At 40.2% G+C, this 19,613-nt stretch overlaps 1 pseudogene; it reads left to right on the forward strand.

Moving 5' to 3' along the window:
• The first annotated feature begins 7,497 nt into the window (after positions 1-7,497).
• Positions 7,498-8,217, forward strand: LOC125351525 (annotated as a pseudogene).
• The last annotated feature ends 11,396 nt before the right edge of the window (positions 8,218-19,613 follow it).

Raw genomic sequence — 19,613 nt, forward strand, 5'->3', positions numbered from 1 at the left:
CCCACAGCTATGCCAACTTTTCCAGGGGACAGACACACCCTCTTCTTCAGAAGGAACTCTTCTTTCCTCTAGATAATAATGGTGATATTGTCTAGCCTAGAGAGGATGACATATACTGTGACATGTTTAATTACTTGACTTCTTACAAAGACATACCAAGAGGCTGAGACTAGCAAGGCAGTTAAGAGTGACTCAGATTTCAGTTGAGTAAGAAGGAGGGAGGGTAGATGAGGGGAAATGAAGCATGGGAAACTGCAGTCAAGAATCCAGAGACTATATTAACACTCTATCAACAGTGAGTAGCTCTCTTGGAAACATAGAAGTACTGTCTTCTTTGCTTTAAGCCTTATGCTCCCTCACAAGTTACAGGATTAGTGGGTGGGGAGAGGGGAATCTCTCTCTCTCTGACCTTGCCTGCTTGCCCAAAATAATTAGTGTGCTCAGGAAACCCAGCAGGGATTTCTTAAAGACATTTATCCTGAAAAAACAAACTCGGGGAGGTGGGGATATGGCCTAGTGGCAAGAGTGCTTGCCTTCTATACATGAGGCCCCCCAGCACCACATATACAGAAAACAGCCAGAAGTGGTGCTGTGGCTCAAGTGGCAGAGTGCTAGCCTTGAGCAAAAAGAAGCCAGGGACAGTGCTCAGGCCCTGAGTCCAAGCCCAGGACTGGCCAAAAAACAAACAACAAAAAAAAAAAAAATTCGGGGGGAAATGATTACTTTTAGCACAACATGTGTTTAAGTTATCTCAAGAATGGAAACCTGTCTTGACAGAAATACATTGTATATACATTGTATATATTAATGAGATGTCTTCACATTAATGACTCAAGTTTGATGAACAAGTCAATCTTAAAGGCTCTAGATCCAATTGATTAAGATGAGACAAGATGGGAGCTGGTGGCTCATACCTGAGTAATCTGAGGATCACAATTCAAAACCAGCCCAGAAAGAAAAAAAAAAAACAAAAACAGAAACCCTGGGACTGTTATCTCCAATTATCTAGCAAAAAGCCGGAAGTAGAGAAGTAGCTCAAGTGATAGTGCACTAGTCTTGTGAAGATGATTTAAAAAAAGAAAGCAAGCAAACAAATGAAAATACAAGCCCTAGTATGAGCAACCAAACACACACAAAAACTTGTAACAAGACTGACTAAATGTGTCAAGTGTGAGAATAAAGTGGAGAACTTACTATAAGGTGAATAACTTTAGCCAACTCCCAACCTATTTTTTCGCCATAAATGGCTGTGACATTAAATCACTCTACACTGTTATCAGATATGTCTGCACCCACCTCTGGGTTATGTACTATCTCCCTGTCTTCCCTTTGCCTTGCTCTACCAATAAATGACAAAGACCTTTATTTGTCCTCAAATTCTTTTTTTGCTACAACATCACCAACTCACCCCCCCCCCCCTTCACCAGGACTTCAGACCAATCCAGTAATAGGAATGTAGCAACTCACTGAAATGCAGATTTCTTGGCCACGCCTCCTTAAGATTCTAATCTTAACTGGTCTGAGAACTCCTGGGAGAAGCTTCACTTTTATTGTAGGTACACGTGGTCTTCAGATTGCAATTGAGAAGCAGTGGATTAGAACTCACAGCATGCAATATAGGAAAGACAGGGTGGAAAATGTAAATGAAATTGAAAATGAAACAAAATCTTCATTGTGCATGAGATTGAACTTTAGATCATTGCTTGAGGAAATCAATAGAAATATTTAAGTCATATTGAAATAAGGACACTGGGTCTAACCAGGGCCAACTTGGCAATGTGGTGGATGATAGGGAATTGGGTCTAATGGGCGCCATCTTGTCTTCTTGGTGGATGAAGGTGAAGTTCCACCCCCCAGGTGAGGGGCATGCCTGAATTCCTAGAGGCAGGGGTGGGGACTTGAACTATAGGTGATGGAACTGCCAGTCAGGTGCCATTAACTCTCAAAACTCTCCTGACCCGACCAGTTCAGGCACTGTTTTTTGTGCCATACATCAAGGATTTCCTCAAGTCATGATGGCATTCCACTTCGGCCCTCCATTGGAGTTGATCTGGTTTGTTAGGATTTGTTTTTCTGCTCTTTCTTTACTAGTCCCATGTCTCAGTTTTCTGAGTGTTAAGTGTATTTGAGGCTGCAAGTTTTCTGGGGACATGTGTCCACTTGCAGTCACTGGCTTTCTAATAAAAAGACACCTGACTTGACCTCTTCAAAAGGTGGCTTCTCCGTATCTCCTGATTGAATTCTGATATAACAATGTGAATTATTGTTCATTTGCTGGTTTGGGTTCACTTTTGGACCTCTTGCTTGCTAGGTAGGTGTTCTATCTACCAGCCTCAAGTGATAACTTTTTTTTTTTTTTGGCCAGTCCTGGGCCTTGGACTCAGGGCCTGAGCACTGTCCCTGGCTTCTTCCCGCTCAAGGCTAGTACTCTGCCACTTGAGCCACAGCGCCGCTTCTGGCCGTTTTCTGTATATGTGGTGCTGGGGAATCGAACCTAGGGCCTCGTGTATCCGAGGCAGGCACTCTTGCCACTAGGCTATATCCCCAGCCCCTCAAGTGATAACTTTTAAATGTTAAAACTGATGTTGAGAAGGAATGTGAGAGGGAATAAAATGTAATACAATTACTCAGTAAATTATGTTGGGCTTTTTTTTTTTATCCCAGTATTCCTTGTTTTGAACAAAACTCACCTAGAATAGCTTTCTTAAATCTAAAGCCTGACACTAGACACTGATGAAAATGAACTACACAGCGTGGGTGGGAACAGGAGGGAAAAACGGAGAGAGTGGGGGAAGGGGTGACATTGTCCAAAAAGACATGTACTCTAACTTACGTAACTATAGCTCCTCTGTACATCGCCTTTGTAATAACAAAAAATAAAAATTAAAGAAGAGTTAAAATAAACAATAATTTTTTTTAAAAAGCCTGAACACTCATGCAAGTATTCATTCACCAGGTCCTGACCACTGACCTGTAGGCTTTCAAGAGTTAGGCTAACATTATTAACCCATGAAACCTTGAGTGTCCCTATTATGCTCAGAATCAAGAAAAGCGTATATCTAATTGGGACAATGTTACCAAAGAGTGAAGCTTATTGTGTCTGTCCAGAGAAGAATTCAGAAAAGTAGTGGAAATGATAAAGTTTATTTATCATTATTATTTTTGGGGGGCCAGTCCTGAGGCTTGGACTCAGGGCCTGAGCACTGTCCCTGGCTTCTCTTTGCTCAAGGCTAACACTCTGCCACTTGAGCCATAGCACCACTTCTGGCCATTTTCTGTATATGTGGTGCTGGGGAATTGATCCCAGGGCCTCATGTATATGAGGCAATCACTCTTGCCACTAGGCCATCTACCCAGCCCCCTGACAACTTTTTTTATGATAAAGTTTATTAAGGAAGGAAATCACTTTCAATAGACAAACAGGGTCAGTCACTGTCCCAGACTTGGGAAGGATTTACTGAGTTAGATTCAACTAACTTCATTAACTCCTGCTTTAGTGACTAGGTAGGTAAATTAGAGATAAGTTGTTCCAGGAAATATTTGTTGACCCACCTTTGGCTGGGACAAAGCCTTTCCTTAGTCCTCAGGTAGTTAGGGCACTCAAAAAGTCTACCTTGTGACATTCCATGATCTTGAAGGCCTATAGTCACATTTAAGTTGGAAAGTTAGGTATGTACATTATCTCATTTATCCCCCCAAATTACTCTCCTTTCAAAAAATTTTATACCTGTTTTTTTCTAGATATTATTCTGATTTGATCACTAAAATAAATGTGTTCCAAGACCTTACACTGTCATCCTGCATTTTAAGTTACCCTTGACAATGTACATTGGGGGTACAGTTATAAAGTCAGGTCCCATAACAACTTTTAAGAATATTGGTCTTATTAATGGTGGCTCATGCCTGCCTATAATCCTAGCTACTCAAGAGGCTCAGATTTGAGGACCCAGGCTCAAAGCCAGCCTACGCAGAAAAAGCCCAAGAGATGCATGTCCAATTAATTGGCGGGGGGGGGGGGGGGAAGCCAGAAGTGGAGGTGTGGCTGTAGCTTTGAGTGAAAAGGCCAAGCAAAGGCAAGATGCCCCGAGTTCAAGCCCCAATAGTGGTGCACACATTGAAAAATGAATATTAGTCCCAGAATCTTTCTTTCTTTCTTTTTTTTTTTTTTTTTTTTTTTTGCCAGTCCTGGGGCTTGGACTCAGGGCCTGAGCACTGTCCCTGGCTTCTTTTTGCTCAAGGCTAGCACTCTGCCACTTGAGCCACAGCGCCACTTCTGGCCGTTTTCTGTATATGTGGGGCTTCATATATGGGAGGCAAGCTCTCTTGCCACTAGGCCATATCCCTAGCCCCCCAGAATCTTTTAAATGAACTCATACATTTCTTGAAACATCTTACTAAAATGGATTTTAAAAAAAAATCTGGATGAGGTATATTGGTACACACCCATAATCACAGTACTTAAGAGGTTAAGGTAGAAGAATTTTGAAGTCCAAATCCTAGGAGTATATAAGACTTTTTTCCAAATATAAACAAAATTTATCTTTGGCTATGAGATTTGGTGCTTCTTTCCCATTGCTAAAAATGTTGCCCCATCCCCCTTCTCTGTAACATGAAACACAATACATATACTTCTCTCTAGTTTTTAGTGAAAAAGCAAGAGCAGCCACACTATAATCACTCACACTATAATCCTAAGTTTTCAGGAGCCTGAGACCTGAGGATCATGGTTTGAAGCCAGTCTGGACATAAAAGTCAAGGAGACTCTTACCTCCAAATAACCACCAAAAAGTCCAGAAATTGAGTTGTGATTCAAGTAGTAGAATCCAGCCTTGAGCAAAAGAAGCAAAGGGATAGTACCCAGGCCGTGAGTTCAAACCTTAGTACTGGTATGAAAAGAAGGAAAGAAGGAAGGAAGGAAGGAAGGAAGGAAGGAAGGAAGGAAGGAAGGAAGGAAGGAAGGAAGGGAAGGAAGGAAGACAGGAAGGAAGGAAGGAAGGAAGGAAGGAAGGAAGGAAGGAAGGAAGGAAGACAGGAAGGAAGGAAGGAAGGAAGGAAGGAAGGAAGAAAGGAAGGAAGGAAGGAAGGAAGGAAGGAAGGAAGGAAGGAAGAAAGGAAGGAAACAAGGAAGGAAGGAAAGGAAGGAAGGAAGGAAGGAAAGAAGGAAAGAAAGAAGACAATTTTTGAAAACTTTAAGATAGGCACCAGTGGCTCACATCTGTAATCTTAGCTACTCAGGAGGATGAGATCTAAGGATCACCGTTCAAAGGCAGAAAAGCATGTGAGATTCTTATCTCCAATTAACCACCAGAAAATGGGAAGTGGCTCTGTGGCTCAAAGTGGTAGAGCACTAGCCTTGAGCAAAAGAGCTCAGCAGAGGCCCTGAGTTCAACCCACCACCTCACCCCTAAAACACACACACACACACACACACACACACACACACACACGCGCGTGCGCGCAAAACCAACTAAATATGACAATGTATATTGAATTGTTTGGGAAAGTTAACAGTAGTAAAACATTTTGTACTGCTGTTTTAGAATGATTTGCAATTTGTGCTTGTAGTTTTTGTTTTAGTTCATTAATCCTTAGTTCGATTTCTTTGTGAAGTAAGGACATTAAAACTTATTTATTGATTAATACGTTATGATTCATTGCCAATGCAAAATGATGACTAGGTATTCCTTGAGCTGAGTTTTTCAATATTCTATTATGCATATGTACATTATCTGATTTGTCCCCTAAACTTTACTCTCCTTTCAAAAACTTTCTTCTTTTTTTTTTTTGGCCAGTCCTGGGCTTGGTTGGACTCAGGGCCTGAGCACTGTTCCTGGCTTCTTTTTGCTCAAGGCTAACACTCTGCCACTTGAGCCACAGCGCCTCTTCTGGCCATTTTCTATATATGTGGTGCTGGGAAATTGAACTCATGGCTTCATGCATAGGAGGCAAGCACTCTTGCCACTAGGCCATATTCCCAGCCCCATTCAAAAACTTTCTATACCTATTTTCTTTCTACACATTATTCTGATGTGATCACCAAAATAAAATCTTATTAACCCTGAAAACTTTTGTTGTTGTTGTTGGGGCTTGAACTGTCTGAGATTTTTTTTGCTCAAGGCTAGCACTTATGCACTTGAACCATAGCTCCACTCTGGCTTTTTTGTTGTTGTTGTTTGGTAGTTAACTGGAGATAAGAATATCACAGATTTTCCTGTCTGGACTACCTTCAAACCATGATTCTCAGATCTCAGCCTTCTGAGTAGCCAGTGTCTGGCTATCCCTGAAAACAATTTTAACCACTCCAAGTAACAAGTCATTTGTCTCTTTCAGTGACAGAACCTTTTACCTGGCCTTCAAACATAAGAGAGTCAAATCATATAGACAGGTGGCATGCAGTAAGAATGAGGAGGAAGAGAGTGGGATATTTGGACAAGGAAGCAGCAAACATACCTTGGAAAATCCTTGGTATGCAACTCGACACCTGACTCCTCCATTTCCTAAACTCAAAGATCTACACATCCACATTAGCCCTTTCCCGCTGTCTGCGCTATGTTCTCTTTTCTCTGCTATATCATAAAAATTGGAGTCCCCATCATTACACCCACAGTGCCTCCCCGGAATTTCATTCACCGATTCTCCATTGTGTTTAAGTATTCATTCACTAATTCATTCAACCAATTTTGAAGTTCATGGGCAAAAAACCCGAGGCTTTAAGCTAGTGGTAGGGGTTACCAAGGAGAACAAAGGTTTCTTCCACTTGAGAAACTACCATTTGAACAGAAGAGATGGGAGAGAAAACTGGAAGGGGTGACATTGATCAAGATGTGCTATACTCTGAAACTCGCATGTTAAATTGAAACCCCTTTGTACAAATATTTAAAGATAATTCTTTTAAAATTAAAATGAAAAAAAACCTGCCATTTGATTCTTCCCTGAGAATTTTTTTTTTTTTTTTTTTTTTTTTTTTTTTTTTTTTTTTGCCAGTTCTGGGCCTTGGACTCAGGGCCTAGGCACTGTCCCTGGCTTCTTTTTGCTCAAGGCTAGCACTCTGCCACTTGAGCCGCAGCGCCACTTCTGGCCATTTTCTGTATATGTGGTGCTGTGGAATCGAACTGAGGGCTTTATGTATACAAGGCAAGCGCTCTTGCCACTAGGCCATATCCCCAGCCCCCCCTGAGAAATTATTATAGATTGAAGTCATGGTATATCTGCACCACATTTGGGAGTTTTAATGGAATTGGAATACATTTTATTTAAGGACAATGAAGACTTAAGGAGATCTTTGTTTAGCTAGTAACTAAAATGAAAGAAAAGGTGAAGGGAATGGAGCCTTTGATTGGATTTGCTCAAAAAGTCAATGTCAAAGACAAATGGCAGAGAAGCAAGAAGCAAAAAGCACTGAAGAGAAAAACTCAGTGGAGCAAAGGCCACATCAGTAAACAAGGTGCTTCTCAGACACCAAATTTAAAGAGAATCAAAGTGACTTACGAGGCGCCAGCGACCACCCAGGAAGATGGCGGAACAGAGTCCCAAATCCGTACTATTCGTGTGTCTAGGTAACATTTGCCTGTCACCCATCGCAGAAGCAGTTTTCAGAAAACTTGTAGCTGACCAAAATGTTTCAGGTAATTGGAGGATAGACAGTGCGGCCACATCCACGTATGAAGTGGGAAATCCCCCTGACTATCGAGGGCAGAGCTGCGTGAGGAAGCATGGCATCCCCATGAGTCACATTGCCCGACAGGTCACCGAAGACAACTTTGCTTCATTCGACTACATGCTGTGTATGGATGAAAGCAATCCGAGAGATTTGTTTTGTTTTGTTTTGTTTTTTGGCCAGTCCTGGGGCTTGGACTCAGGGCCTGAGCACTGTCCCTGGCTTCTTTTTGCTCAAGGCTAGCACTCTGCCACTTGAGCCACAGCGCCACTTCTGGCCATTTTCTGTATATGTGGTGCTGGGGAATTGAACCCAGGGCCTCATGTACAGGAGGCAAGCACTCTTGCCACTAGGCCATATCCCCAGCCCCAATCTAAGAGATTTGAATAGAAAAAGTAATCAAGTTAAAAACTGCAAAGCTAAAATTAACTACTTCGGAGCTATGATCCACAAAAACAACTCATTATTGAAGATCCTATTATGGAAACGACTCCGACTTCAAGCTGGTGTATCAGCAGTGCCTCCGGTGTTGCAAGGCCTTCCTAGAGAAGGTCCACTAGGTTAGCACTGCCCACAGCCAAGCCAACAACTCGCCCACTAGTCCTGTGCCTAAGTGAAGAAGCTTTCCTTAGCCCCAACCCCTGTTGTTTCTTTAGCTGACTTACTCTTATCTTAAACATAATTGTAGGTGACAAATTAGTTTTATTTACCCAAGAAGTTAATTGACTTATTTTCTCCTGATTACAAAACAGTGGAACAAGAAAATAGGGAAGAACAAAATACAACCCTGTGAGGTAATAAGGACCTGAGCTCAGGAAGACCTGGACAGTGTGGTCTACCTGGCATGTTGCATGCCTAGCACTGCCCAGTGCACCTGCTTACCTTGTACCTTGCTGACCTGGGCTCTTGTAGTGTCACAATAGCTCTGCTGATAGCAGCTCCTCTGCTCTCAGAAATGTTTTAACTCAGTTTACTCATAGAGCACACTTGTATGTTTAAGATACAAGGCATAGTGGTGCCTGTAAATCCAGCACTAGGGAGGCTGAGGCAGGAGGATCATAAGTTCAAGGCCAGCCTGGGCTATAACATGCCTCCAAATACAAAATAACAACACAAAATAAGAGGAAGACTGGTGGAATAAGTCTTTAGTATTCTTACTAAAACAAACAAACAACAAAAAAAACAACAAAGTGACTTACAACCAAAACAGCAACAAAAACATAAGAGGCTGTGATAGACCAAAACTAGCTGCAAACTATTTATCACCCTTCCTGTTGAGAGTGGAAGTTCATTTCCATCATCTTGAATCTGGCCTTGTGACTATGTAAGCTAAGAAAATATTTAGTTATTTCACTACACTAGTGTCTTAGAAAAAGAGCAGATTCTACTTCCTTTATCTTGAATGCTGCTCCTGGAGCCAGTCCCTCTCAGAACCGAGCCATTCGGCTTTGAGAAGCCCAGCAAGGAACACATGTTGCTTCTCCATTCTAATGCCAGCAAAGCCAGCAGGCAGTAGTCACTGCCAACTAACACTTGTGTGATCCTGGATATTACCTGATTTAATAAAGTGGATTCAAAAGAACATTTCAGTGAATCCCAGTGCAATCAGGCCATAACTGCATGTTGGAATGGAATAGTGACAGGGGAAAGAAGAAGTACTGACCTCCCAGAGGAGAAAAAATGATAGGCACAAGGCTGTGACCCCATCCCAGAGGCCCATTCTCTACAAGAGGGCACCCTGTTCAGGTAATAGTTTGGGAACAAAAGAAAACCATTGACTTCTAGGACTTGCAAGCTCTAAAATAAACTCTATTGCTTTAGAGGAGAATGATGAAGAGACAGAGTAACAAACTAATTGGAGTTAGTAAATTTTCACCTTTGGGCACTCCATATTTCCTACCCATCCTTCTGCACTCTCTCTATGTGACTGAGGCAGGGTTCAGGGGCTCCTTGGCAGCTTTCTCATTTTTCCCATGATCCTTCACTTACGGCTGTCTGTGGATTGATAATGACAGGTGTCATCAGGAGCTTAGCTGCCTCCTCTTCTCTCAAGGGCCCCAGCTCCTGCCAGCCCACCCTCACCCAGAACTACAACCCAATCAACAGCACCTTTGGGATAGTGTTACCTCCCACTTTGTTAAGCCTAAGTGTGTATGTATCACTGCTCCTTGGTATGTCTGTCTTCATCCTGATGAGTGGTCCGGTCTCTTGCCTGTCAGTTCCCTGATTTATCAGATTCAAAGTTGGGAGGGATCACACTGAATATCTCTTAACACATCTAAGAAAAGAATGTGACTGTAGTAAAAAGAAATTAATCATTTCCTGAAGCCCAGGGGTGAAGGAACATAGCCAAGGACATAGTGTTTCACTCCTGGGCACTGTTACCTGAGGGTTTGAAGAGAATTAGTTGGGTTCAGCTAGACCTTAGCCATCAAGGCTAACCTCCAGTCACTTAAGCTTTTAGAGTTGAGTTTCTAGAACATGAAGCCACAATCTTGATAACTGATGCTTCTAATCCCTGAGCTTAGTCTCAATTTCCCTCATCATATCATCCCAAATTATGTATATCTCAAGCAAAATTCAATTAAATAGACTGGATACATTTGCCATTCTGAGACTGGTATGTTGAAATACTAACTCTCAGTATGATGATGGTATAAGGAGATGAAATATGGGGGAGCTAAGTAGGGCATGAGGACAGAACCCTTATTAATGGAACTAGTACCCTCAGTAAAGAACTCTCAAATGGATAATCTTTGCTACTCAGGAGACTGAGATCTGAGGATCCTGGTTCAAAGCCAGCCCTGAGAAGGAAAGTCCATGAGATTCTTATCTCCAATTAACCACCAGAAAACTAGAAGTGGAGTTATGGCTAAAAGTGGTAGAGTGCTAGCTTTGAGCACCAAAGCTTAGGGATGATGACCAGATCCTGAATTCAAGGCCCATGACAAAAAAAAAAAAAAAAAAGGATCCCCAAAGAATTTTCTTGCTAGACTCTCTGATCTTGGAAATCCAGCCTACAGAACTTGGAAGAGCACATGCTCAATCCATTCAGTCTATTATGTTTTGATACAACAGTGTGAATAACTAAGAGCTATGCAACATATATCGGTAGGCTAACAAATGAGTAGTAGAGCAATGTTGAGAGTGATGAAGAGCAGAGAAATGTACCATATTGTGAAATTATGAAGACTGGTACTTCTCTTTGGATCTATTTAAGTGACAAGAAAACAGAGATACAGTTAGAGCCAGCACAAATAAAGTTTCAGGAAATAGCTCTTTTGAAATATGGGACAACTGCCAAAGAGAAAGAAAAAAAAAAGAAAGGAAGTTCAAATTTTTCAAAACAATTTCACGCATCTTAGCTCTGCCAAAACAGTGAGAGAACATGAGAAAGTCTATAGAATTATGCTGCTATTTCCAACTCTTTCTCTTTTACTATGCATATTATAACAGAATAGTTTCTAAAAATCTGCATTCCAAACTAATATATTACACGAATTTTGAAAACCAGTGGCTCATTCCTGTAATCCTACTCCTTAGTAGGTTAACATTGGAGGATTGTGGTTCAAAGCCAGTCTTGGGAAGGAAAGACCATGAGGCTCTTAGCTTCATTTAACCACTAAAAAGCCAAAATTAGAGTTGTGGCTAGCTTTGAGCAAAAACAGTGCACCATTGACCTTGAGAAAAAAATCTCAGGGGCAGTGCCTAGGCCCTGAGTTCAAGCCCCAGGATCAGCACAAAAATAAACCATTAATTTAAATAAACAAGCAAAGGCAGATCTACTTAAAATGACTAAAACAGAGAAACTGAATGTATATTAATTCTATATCTAGGGCTGGGAATATGACCTAGTGGCAAGAGTGCTTGCCTTGCATACATGAATGAAGCCCTGGGTTCGATTCCTCAGCACCACATATATAGAAAAGACCAGAAGTGGTGCTGTGGCTCAAGTGGAAGAGCAAAAAGAAGCCAGGGACAGTGCTCAGGCATTGAGTCTAAGGCCCAGGACAGGCAAAAAAAAATCTATATCTATAAAATGAGTTCATAGAAAGGATAAAGGTGTTGAATCACATTTTGGAAAAGGAAATATCTTTTCTTTTGGCAGGGGGGAGTATAAGTTTTAGGGCTTGAGCTCAGGGCCTGGGCACTGTTCATGAGCTTTCTTGCTCAAAGCTAGCATTCTAAGACTTTTGGTCACAACATCACTTCTGGTTTTAGAGTGGTTATTTGGAGATAAAGAGTCTCTTGGGGATTTTTCTGTCTGGCCTGGCTTTGAGCTACAATCCTCAGATCTCAACTTGCTGAGTAGCTAGGATTACAGGTGTGAGCCATTGGGTACCCACCTTGGAAATATCTTTTTAAGCTAACATTTTGAAATTTTTATCTAAGTGAAAAGAGAGCTTTCAAATTAATATAATCTTGAGTTCTTAAGGCATACATTTAAATTGATTAGGAAGAAAAATGCCCATTGGTTAATGATGATTTTCATAAGAAATACTACTGGGAATACTTTCCATATCCATTAAGATAAACAGGAAAGGAAAAAGAGAGTTTGTCTCTGATGAACTATATGTAACCCCCTGGGTTTCCAAAAACATTCTCCAATATAATCTGACTCTTTATCTGTAGCGATGAGAATTTAGGCATAAAGCCATTTGCAAGTATCACATAATGTGGCCTAAGAAAGAAAATATTAATCATAGGCATTTTAGCCTTTTTTTTTTTAAGAGAATAGTTTGCTATGTAACCCAGAATGGCCTTAAACATAGGCTCCTCCTTCCTTGGCCTGTGGAACACTGGAATTACAGGCCTGCTCCACTACACTCAGGTATATTTCTATGTTTTCTTTAAAAGAAAAAGAAATCATTTTTCTTTTAGCAGATTAACGCCATCAGATGTTGCCCTTATTAGTTCTCTACTTGGTGCCTGAATCCCTTGAAGACGAGTGCTTTGAGTAAAAGACGTGCATATTCAGAAGGAAAAAATACAGATTCTTTCACAAGTCAAACACATTGAGTCGCTTTGAGAATAATGACCACAGTCACATGTGCATTAGTCATACAACAGACAAAGGCCTCATATCTAAAATATACTTAGAACTCAAAAAATTAAGTCCTCTCAAAACAAATCCTCAAAGAAACAATTGCCCCTTAGTAAATGGGCTAAAGACATAAAGAAAGACTTCTCTGAAGAGGAAATGAGAATGACCAAGAGACACATGAAGAAATACTCATCATCTCTGGCCATAAAAGAACTGCAACCCAGATGCCCCTCAGTAAATGAATAGATCAAGAAAATGTAGTATATATACACAATGGAATTCTATACTTCCATAAGAAAGGATGGCATTGCCCCATTCAGAAGGAAATGGAAAGTCTTGGAAAAAATTATACTAAGTGGAGTGAGGCAGACCCAAAGAAACATAGACTCTGTGGTCTTCCTCATTGGTAATAATTAGTATATGTCTAGGATAATCCTAGCAGAGGCTCATAGTAGCTCAATAGCTATGTACATATGATCAAGCTAAGCAAAATGAACTCCAAGATACGGAGACAAGTGTTTTTTCATTGCTTTTGTTATTTTTAATGTACTATGAGAAATTTTTTTTCTCTCATTTTTCTTCCCTATGGTTTATCACTTGTCACTGTATTTGATTTTGGTACTCTGGGTATTGTATATACATTTTTCTGAATTAGGGTAGGGAAAGGGGGCATCAAAATGGTGCGACAAAGGATAAAAGGTGAACTAATGTAACAGCAATACTCACAAGACAATATATTGAAAATTAACTACAACTTGGGGGGGGTGAGGAGGAGAGAAGGTGGGAGAAAAATGAAGGAGGAGATAACAAGTTTGACAAGAAATATACTCACTAACTTACATATGCAACTGTAACCCTTCTGTACATCAGTTTGGCAATAAAATAAAATTTAAAAAGTAACCAGTTACTCCAGTAAGCTGCTTGTTCTACTTGTGGTACATAGGATGTATGTACATTTTTGATAGGGATGTGGAAGGTAAACAAGAAAACTATGAGGACCTGGTAACTGGGGAAGACAGTCCAGAAGTGCTAAGTGCTAAATAGCATGAGAGTAAGAAACAACAATTCAGAATTATTGCTAAGCTAGCATTGCTTGGGAAAAGCCATGACATACTTGGTACGTTCAATACCCATGTCTTAAGTAGGTGACTGGTAAGAAGATCCTGAAAAATTGTAACTTCCTCATAATTAGAAATAAATAAATAAATAAAAGCATGTCATAGAAACACAAAAAGTAGACACGATCTCAACACATCCAGCCACCCTTTCAGGATCTAAGTGTATTTTTGTATAATTCATGCTTATTGATTTACAAACTATGTTCATAGATTTTGTTTGTGGATACTGTTTTCTGAGGCAGATCTAATGGGAATTATTCCAAGCAAGGAGATGTAATTTTGAAATGGGTGTGCATAGAGGTTGCCAAACTGTTGACCAAGAGCCTTGCCTCTACCTGGACTTTCCTGACGATCCAGCAGATAAATACACGGAAGCAAACATCCCTGCATGGGTTTCAATATTGCACTTTTATACCGAATAACAGGGATGTCAAAAAGAAATCTCTATAGCTTGTTCTAAGGAGCATTTTGATCAACTTAATCTTAAGTAACATCCCCAAATGACAAAGTCCTGGCAGTATAAAGCATGCCCAGGGTGGCTAGAATAGAAACTGGAAGGAAGCTAATTTAGCTCCCTGAACCACTGACTTTCCAAGTTCAGAAACTGTCCTGATTAGTTATTGGTCCAATTCAGGACGACAGGGATTATCAAAGAAAACATAGACTGACACACCTCATTAAAAATTGTTATTATTAAAGTTATATACAGAGCAATTAGAGTTACATAAGCCAGGTAAAGAGTACATTTCTTTTTGGACAATGTCACCCCTTCCCTCATTCTCTCCCAGTTTTTCCCTCTTTCCCTACCCACAAATTATATACTTCATTTTCTACAGTGTCTAGTGAGTACCACTGCTACATTTGTTTGCCCTTTGTCCCTCCATATCTGTACCACCCACTTACCTTCCCAAAGATACATAAATGAACAAACAAGATAAAAAGGAAACAAAAATGGCAACAAAGAAAGAAACCTATTGTTTCCATTCCCTAAAGTTCATTCCCATAGATATTATTTTGTATGATCAGATGCACATAAGCATTGTGCCTTTTTGTTGCTCTCCTAAGAGGATCCTCCATTGTAGATTGCTTTTCAAGTTTTGTCCTTATACAGAGTTATTTCAGGATAATGGTGATGCACATGAATTTTAGAGACAGAATTTTTGAATAACACCACTTACCACCACTCACTCATTGGTGCTTATTTCTTTGTCCACCAAGAGAAATTATACTGGTGCTTATAACAACGGTGTAATTGTAAACACTAAATACACTAATGTGCAGAGAGCATTTAGAAGAGCAGAGAGTAAAAATGACATCAGTATTACCTTCATAATTATGAAAGTAGAAACAAAGGTATGTCAGACATCAAGTCCTGTGCAATTCCAGTTGACTGACTCTTGTGAGAAAAACTGCCTTTTCTATCAAAGTGTATTGCTTAAAAGTTTCTGCTTTGGGGGCTGGGGATATAGCCTAGTGGCAAGAGTGCCTGCCTCGGATACACGAGGCCCTAGGTTCGATTCCCCAGCACCACATATACAGAAAACGGCCAGAAGCGGCGCTGTGGCTCAAGTGGCAGAGTGCTAGCCTTGAGCGGGAAGAAGCCAGGGACAGTGCTCAGGGCCTGAGTCCAAGGCCCAGGACTGGCCAAAAAAAAAAAAAAAAAAAAAAAAAAAAAAAGTTTCTGCTTTGGCCTCATGGCTTGGTTGGCTCTTGTTAAGGAAAAGGGAAACCATCTTGGGACAAGAAAGGATTTGTAAAATATAAGGTTTCTTTCCAGGACGGAATTACAACATGCCCCAGATTGTTCAAGAAATAGCAGAGGGTGTGGGTATATCTTGAGATTACTTTGGAACTGTTAATCTTATTTCAAAATCCTACCCCCATGTAAATACATTTTACCCTATTCAAACTAGCCAATTGTGGATTGGGAACCTGAGCTCCACCCATCTGAGCAGAGGGGCGGGGCTTGCTATGTTAGGAATAAATACCCGAGCAGACTGCCTGCTCTGAGTGCTTGCTTGCCAGATTTTTGGCTGACAGTGCACCCTTCTGTGCAGAAGTAATTTTGCCTTGCTGAGATAATTATTTTCATATCTATCTTTGTAACTCAAATGGTTCCTGGAAAGTGTATTTATAACACTCTGAGAAAGGACTAGAGAGCATGAAGAACATGATGGCATGGGCATTTTGTCATTTCTGAAGTCATATAATAAGAATTATCACATTAGTGGGATAGTATCCAAGACAGCTTACTTTACTCTAAATCCCAGCCATAAACTAGCTTGATGATTGCTTTCAGAATAAAGAATAGATACCTGTAATTTGAATGAGCATCAGGTAAAATGAAAAGCCTGCCATAACAATTTCACGAGGTTATATATAATCATGTTGATCATCTGCCCAGGCTCTTCAGAGCACCCTTATCACCAGTACCACTTTTGAATAGCTCATTAGCTTCCATGGCTTTTGCTCTCAGGGCTCAGGACCTACCATCTTTCTTGGGCTTAGAATTCCAAGCCTCCAGAACTTGGATCTAAACAAATTTCTGTGTATTAAAAAGTACCTAATCTGCAACATTCTGTTATAGCAGTATAAAAGTAGACTACTCAATCTGTCAGATGCTTGATCTAGAAATATCTGCTGCTTATAAGTCACTGAGTTTATGATTTTTATTTTTTGGTGCCCCTACTAGGGCTTGAACTTGAGAATCAGCTGCTGTCCCTGAGCTCTTTTGCTCAAGGCTAGCACTCTGCCATTTGAGCCACTTCCTGCTTTTTGTTGTTGTTGTTAGGTTAAATAGAAATAAGAGCCTTGCTTGTGTTGGCTTCCAACCAGAGTCCTCAGATCTTAGCCTGCAGAGTAGATAGGATTACAAGTGTGAGCCACTGGCACTTATTCATAATGTCTTGCATAAAAACAATTATATTAATCTTCTATTTGTGTGTGTGTGTATGTGTGCATACACACATGAGCATATTAGTACTAGGGCTTGAACTCAGGGGTTCTGACTGTTTTTGCTCAAAGCTGGCCTTCTACCACTTAAGTCACACCTTCATTTCCAGATTTTTGCTGCTTAATTGCACATAAAGGCACACCGATTTTTCTGCCCAGCAGTCTTCAAATTGTGATTTTCAGATCTCAGCCTCCTGAGTACCTAGGATTACTGGTGTGAGCCATTAATGCCCAGCAGTCTCCTTTTATTGAGCATCTATCTGAACTAATCACTGTACTAAGCCCTTTGGGTGTTTTTTTTTTTTGTCTCGTAGCATCATGAAGAAGATATTATTACAGACAAGGAATACAAGGCATAGAGAGGTGAAGAACTCATAATACAAAATGAGTAAGGGGTAATATCAGGATTCAACTTAGCCAGTGTGACTTCCAAATCAGATTTTTATAGGATAACATCTAATAGTACCAACTTTGGTATTAGGTGAGCTGTTTGTGAGAATTACAGGAAATATTCCACATGAAAGCCAATAACACAGTGGCTGGCCGGATACAAAAAGCTCAAGAAATGCAATGGTAGAGCCAACATCCAGCTCTGATGGATGCCAAAAACTATGCTCTTGGCCACTGTGCTGAATATCTATCTATGCAAATGTAGTATTTCTGCCAGATAATATTGGGAGTAGCTGAAAAACATTTAAAAGAAAGTGGTATTCTTCTTTTCAAGAGGGCTGGAATTGTACTTTCCTTCAATAAATCATATCAGTCACACAGATAGAATTCAGTGATAAGGAGATTCTAGAAATGTCAGGTGCGTTTCCTTTTATTCCCCAGGGATGAAAGTCATACAGGTGTGGCCTATTTCCTGCTGATTCATAAAGAGAATTATGTAAGATTTATGCGATCAAATGCCAGTGAGAAAAAAGGATGAGAAAAATTACTCTCTATACAATTTTAACAGAAAGCTGAAATAGCTCTAGTGGAAGAAGACATCTAGACTTCTACTTAGGACCCCTGTTTCCATCACATACACAGTGGAGTGTAACAGCAAGGGCTGCTTTGAAATGACTTGTTATTCAAAGGTTGTCTCTGATATGAAAATATGAAGCCCATTGGCAGCAAGGCTATGAAAGAACAGCAACTAGTTAACGCTAATGCTGTTGTAATTAATGAACAAATCACTCCATGTCAAACCAGTTGAAAACAGCAATAGACCTTTACTTTCTTACTGTTTCTGCCAGTGAGGAATTCAGGACTAGTTAGCTAAGAGGCTCTGATTGCTCGTTTAGCTGTGAAACAAACTGGAGAACCTTTGATACTTGGCTGTCTGTGTGGTAACAAAGTGAAGAGGTTTAGTTTGCCTGAGAGCTGTAGGAGTTTTTGTCCACAATCATCACGTCCTGTTGTTTCGGCCTGTAGCAGAGCAGTCCATCATGGCAGGAGCACACAGAGGCACAAAACAAATCAGTGCACAGTCAAGCAGCAAGAGAGATAGGGTGAGAGGCACAAGGAGAGGGCAAGAATGGGGAGGTAGAGGGAGAGAGGAGGGGAGAAGGAAGGGAGAAGGGAAGGGGAAGGGGGGCCAGGAAGGGGAGAGGAAAGAGAAAGGGAGAGGGGGCAAGGAAGAGAGAGGGAAGGAGAGGGGAGAAGAGGAAAGAGGAAGGAGGAAGAGAGAGGAGGGGGAGGAGGAAAGCACATGGAGGGAGAGGGGAAAGGAGGGAGAGGGGAGACAATGACCTAAAGACCTCCCACTAGGTCAATTTCCTAAAGGTTCCACAGTCTTCCAATATTGTCACGCGGAGTCTAGGTTTTAATACAAGAGCCCTTAGGTACATTCAAGATCCCAAACACAGAAGTACCTAGGTACTTCTTTTCTGTCTTGTGGCTTTTGTTTAAAGTTTTCTGTACAGGAGCTCTTAGAAAAGTGAGAAGGTTGAGGAGAAGTTAAGTTTTCCTCTATGAGAGAAAAATTGGAAAACAAGTGGCTTATGCTTTCATCCTTAACACAAGTGCCTGGGATTCATTTATTAACTTATTTCTGAGTTGAACTTATTCTGGATGAACTTATTCTGAGCTCTAGTGTCTTGTTTTTATTGCGATAATCTTGAATGTCTTGGCTACTGTGGAAAAAAAAAGAATTAAGAATCTGAACAAATTGGCAGGGTGGTGTAGAAGAATGTTGGGTAATTTCTAGTTTTGTAAATGTTCTTAGTATGAAAAATGCCACAAACATTACTGAAATAATACCTCAGTTGTTCTGAGTAGTAGGTTCTTAAAGTTCTAAAACGAGATGATTCTGAATGTTGCTTATTACAGGAAACTGTCCTCAGAGAAAAAGGTTATATCCTCTTAAATAAAATTGTGTGTTTATTTTGTGAAGTAGTGAGAACAGTTATGAATCTGCTCTTCAAAAATTCAGTAATTTAGTTAATTTACACAGTAACTTAGTTAATAACTTTCATAATGCTTATAATTGACATACTAATTTAGAGAAAATTTACATTTGAAACGTATATTCCTATGGTATCTACGTTTGTAGCAAATGGCTGCCCATTATTTATTTGAAAAAAACATTTTTATTTATCTTATTGGAGTCAAAACATTAAATTTTATATTTTTCAAGGATATATAGAAATTTTACTTACAGTTTCTCTTTTATGATGTTTGTCAGTGCTCTGAATAATTTCATGTTTAATTAACAATATAGCCTATAGTTTTCTGCACTGACAAAATGCTCATGAGATTATAGGAAGTGAAGTTTATTTCAGGATATTTTGCTTGCCAGTATTGGGTACACTTTACTCGTGGATGGGAAACTACAGTACTTGTAGCATATCACATGATT

The sequence above is a fragment of the Perognathus longimembris genome, chromosome 5, assembly GCF_023159225.1.
Source record: "Perognathus longimembris pacificus isolate PPM17 chromosome 5, ASM2315922v1, whole genome shotgun sequence".
In the NCBI taxonomy this organism is placed as follows: Eukaryota; Metazoa; Chordata; class Mammalia; order Rodentia; family Heteromyidae; genus Perognathus; species Perognathus longimembris.